General features: G+C 46.1%; 1 long non-coding RNA gene across 1 annotated transcript; it reads left to right on the plus strand.

Annotated features, from left to right (window-relative positions):
- Window positions 1–505: 505 nt before the first annotated feature.
- Window positions 506–3,449, plus strand: LOC142662423 (uncharacterized). Its single transcript, XR_012850942.1, has 3 exons — window positions 506–1,712; window positions 2,401–2,593; window positions 2,876–3,449. It is a non-coding gene; the product is annotated as an uncharacterized LOC142662423 (long non-coding RNA).
- Window positions 3,450–4,557: the final 1,108 nt, after the last annotated feature.

The following is a 4,557-nucleotide window of genomic DNA, read 5'->3' on the forward strand; positions in this document are numbered from 1 at the left end:
CGCCCAGTTACCTACCCATTATGTACGCATAACTGCTGCCCTTAGGAGCGATTTTCAAGTATGGTTAAATTTTATTGCCAATTACAATGGGCGCACGTGCTGGAGGTCACTTACCGTATCCAACCAGGAGATCCAGTTGTTCACAGATGCGGCGGGCGGTGCGGGCTTTGGAGCTATAATGGGCTCTTCCTGGTGTGTGGCCCCATGGCTCGTAGCATGGCGCGTTAGGGTTTGGTTCAAAAACGTAACGTTACTGGAACTGTTCCCCATCATAGTTGCTATAGAGTTGTGGGGTGAGAAGTTAGCAAATTCATCTATGGTGTTCTGGTCTGATAATGCCAGCGTGGTTCATGCCGTTAACCATTTAACTTCCTCCTCTGCGCCGGTTGTGGTTCTAATTAGACGTTTGGTTTTAAGATGCTTGCAGCACAATATTCACTTTAGGGCCCGTCATATTCCCGGTGTTCAAAATAATGTAGCTGACGCCCTTTCACGTTTTAATTGGCAGGTTCGCTCTGCCCATGGCCAGCTGCCCGGATGCACTGTGGAGGATTCTGGATCTCAGCTGGTCCCACTCGTGAGGTCATCCCTTGCGCCATCTACCTGGGCTACATGCGGTAAGGCGTGGAATGAGTGGCTGGATGTTGTCGGTGTTCGTTCCCTGGGTCCCGATGAAGCTACCCTCCGGTTTTACGTATTGGAATATCTGACTAGGTTATGGTACCGCGGGGCCTCAGGGGTAGTTGCGCAGCGTTGCCTTTCAGGTCTGGCTTTTTTCATTAAATTGCGCGCATGGCCGGATGTCACCAAGTCATTTTTCATTGCGCAAGCATTAAAAGGGTGGAAGAAATCCACGGTTAGATGAGAAGCTAGATGCCCTGTTTCCTTCCCCATCCTCATAAAGTTGTTACAGGTCCTTAAGGACGTTTGTTCTTCCCATTTTGAAATATCCTTGTTTACAGCGGCCTTTTCTTTGGCTTTTTTTGCAGCGTTACGGATTTCGGAAATTGATTGCCATGTCGGCGGCCTGCCCGGGCGGTTTGTTAGCAAATGATGTGGCGTTATCCAGCTCTGGGGTTTGATTCCCCATACGGAAATCCAAGACAGACATATTCGGCAGAGGTTGTTGGGTATCTTTAAGGCCGGTTCCTGGGCCAGCCTGCTCTGTCTGGGCCGTCACGCTTTATACAGATGTTCGTGTGTCAGCTACCAAATTTTTCTCCCATGCCGATGGAAAACCGCTCACTAGGTTCCAGTTCACGGCAATATTTGGGTCAGCCTTAACCTGTGCTGGCTTTCCCCTCAAGGATTTCGGAACACATTCATTCCGCATTGGAGCCGCTACCACGGCCAGCGGTTTCGGCCTATCTGATGAGGATGTTCGGCGTATCGGGCGGTGGCGTTCAGATTGTTTCGCTGGTTATATCCGTCCGGATTTGATTTTGCATTAAGTTTATTTGTTTCTTTCTAGGTTCACGCCCGTGATATGGATCCTCGGGCATTCTTACGTCTTCTGGGTGGAACGGAGAGCGGCAATACGACCAGGAGGTCTCTCGCTGGGCTTACTGGGAGCCAATGTCCATTGGCGGGGTCTACGAGGCCTGAGATGGCTGGATGTGTTGCCCGAGGTGGTGCCCATAAGCAGGCAACGAGTCGGTCCTACGGTACTGGTGATCCATGTTGGGGGAATTACCTATGTGCTGTTCATTTGGGTGAGCTTATAGCATTAATCCAGTCCGACCTGGAAAGGTTTACTTAGTTTTTCAACTAACTGGTTCTAGTTTGGTCGGAGGTCATTCCCAGGGCAGTGTGGCAAGGCGCCCGTGACGAAGCTGCAATTGAAAGGGGTAGGTGGCTGCTTAACACCAGGGTGTCCAGGTATGTCAGGGCTGGTGGAGGTGTTGTAATTAGGCAAAGGCAGTTGGAAGGTGATAATCGGTGCCTGCTGCTGCAGGATGGGGTGCACCTCACGGATATCGGATTGGATATCTTTTTATCTGGACTCCAGGATGGTATGGAGGAGGCTTTGTTTAGGTTGACCGGGGGTCGGAGGTGTGTGCAGTTAAGGATGCTCACCCTCCTCGTGGTGGTATTTGCATGGAAAAGGTACGACCTACATTCCCTGCCTCAGGCGGGCTGGCATACAGGTATATTAAAATGTGTCATGGTTTATGGTTATATTGATAACTATGCAAATAATAAATTAAATAAAGCTGTGGCCGACCCTTCGTGTCAACCCACGTTTAAAAGTATATTGGTTGTTGTTCAAGTTATTTTAAATAAAGGTGTCATAATCCAACCTAGCGGCTTAGAAAAGGGTTAGCATGCACACAGTCTAACATTATTATTCATCTCTACAATCATGGGGTTTATAATGTGGATATGTGTTTCTTTTCTTAGAGTCTATCTATAACAATTACCCAAAAAAACTTCACCATCTCCAAGAGGGAGTAGAACCAGGACTCTGGAGTATAAAGAGGACCATCGTGGACGGTGATGTCAGACGGTTTCATCTGACCACACACCCCAATCCACAAATACACAAGATCCAGCCCTAATCTTCCATGTTGGACCTGACAAAAATAAAATAAGGGTGAGGTCAATGTGTTGTATGTCCTAAATCACATGTATATAGATGGGAGGTAGAGAATATCCAATCCAAACACTATTAAAAGGGGATCCCACCATAAATGTGAGGAAATAACCAGTCCACTACCCAATCTCTGCCCACTTGGACCTTGCTCAGACAATGATGACTACTACCACTGGGTTTAGCTGTTATGGTCACTACTGTCTCCATTATCATCTAAAAATGTTTTCGAAATATTAGTAGATTTTTCCTTATAGTTACAGGTTTACTTTCTCTTATTTCCAGTTTTATACAATGAGGTGGAATGGCGCGCCACAGCCAAGCAGATATCACATCCCAAACTGCCGAAGATCTAGAGATGGCGACCAAGTGCCAAGACATCCACCACCTCCAACCTTTCTCCCAAATATCATCTTACAACAAGGAGAAAGAGCTACAAGAACCGTTTATGACCAGCAGACTCTACAGCGAGGTGGAATGGCACGTCATAGCCGAGCAGGAACTTCTCTGGGAACATCCTAAACTGCTTAACCCCAGAGATGGCGACCAAGAGCCAAGATGTCAATCAGCTCCAACCTTTCTCCAAAAAAAAACATCTTACCACGGGGAGAAAGATCTACAAGAACCATTTATGACCAGCGGACTCTACAGCGAGGTGGAATGGCACGTCACAGCCGAGCAGGAACATGTCCCAACTGCAGAGGCTCCAGAAATACAACCAAGTGCCGAGACATCCACCTCCTCCAACCTTTCTCCAAAATATCATCTTACCACAAGGAAAGAGAAGCAGCGGACTGTTTACTATCCTCATGGTCCTTGTTTGTTGGCTTATAAAACGGTTTAGTAAAGTCATTTTCTACCACCTGAAACCTGTTTTTGTCTTCATTACTGTCAATAATAATAATAATAATAATAATCCTGAGTCTTCCATAGATCTGTCCTCATGAACCTGGAGGAATAAGTTGTCAATGTTGTCAATGTTTTTGTAGTAAAATTCGGATTTATGAAAAAAATAAATATATTTTTTACACTATAAGACGTACATTTTATCAATAAAAAAATCTTGCTACAAAATGTATACACTTGATAGTCCGGACTCAGGGGAGCCTGGCGGCCCCTTATTAACCCCTCTGCTTCCTGTCAGCGGCCAGACACACCACTAGAGCCTGTGAAGGATGGTAAACTATTAGACCACCAAGGGGGAGGGAATTTACCTTTTCCTTACCCAAGACCACCAGGGAATCAAATACTGACCCCTCTATGTAATACACGGATGCGCTGGTTCCACCAGAGACGCTCTTTATAGGTGAGGGTATTAATGGGTGAGGGTCCTGAATGAGGAACTCCCCTCTAATAAATCACAATACCTTAAATGCGTTTTTATGATTGTGTTATATAAACTGGACGTCCCCCATAACTGTATCTTACAACCAGAGGCAGTGAATCACGTACAATCCCATCTATACCTTTCCACTCCACGCTGCTGACCTTTATACATTGCTGCCCCCAGTGGCTGTGACTGGTTTATGAAGCTTTATCTATATCTCCACATTGTAGGTATAAGGACCTTACACTTTGCACCTTTCTTCATCACCCAAGGTCATCATAGAGGCAGACCACGCAGTTGGTATGGGGCCCATGCAGCTGTTATTGAGCCCATGGGAAGTGCGGGACCAGCTCAGATTATCCATTCTTATCCTGCTTCCCCTCTTTTTATTGTATATTGGGTGCCAATCGTGAGCTTTTTGCATTGTTTTTATAAAAATGATGATTTACTTCATTCCTCATGTACTGGCCCTTTAAATGACATCTGATTCTTTGTGTTGAGCGCCCCTAGATCACATACACAACGCCTCGTCCTGCTGATCCAGAACATTTTTACTCACAGCTGACACTTTGGGAGCAAAGACATTAGAGGGGAAATAAAGAGAACGCAGGACATTTGTGGGCATCAGTAATCTGCTGTA

This window comes from Rhinoderma darwinii, chromosome 10, assembly GCF_050947455.1.
Source record: "Rhinoderma darwinii isolate aRhiDar2 chromosome 10, aRhiDar2.hap1, whole genome shotgun sequence".
NCBI classification, from domain to species: domain Eukaryota; kingdom Metazoa; phylum Chordata; class Amphibia; order Anura; family Rhinodermatidae; genus Rhinoderma; species Rhinoderma darwinii.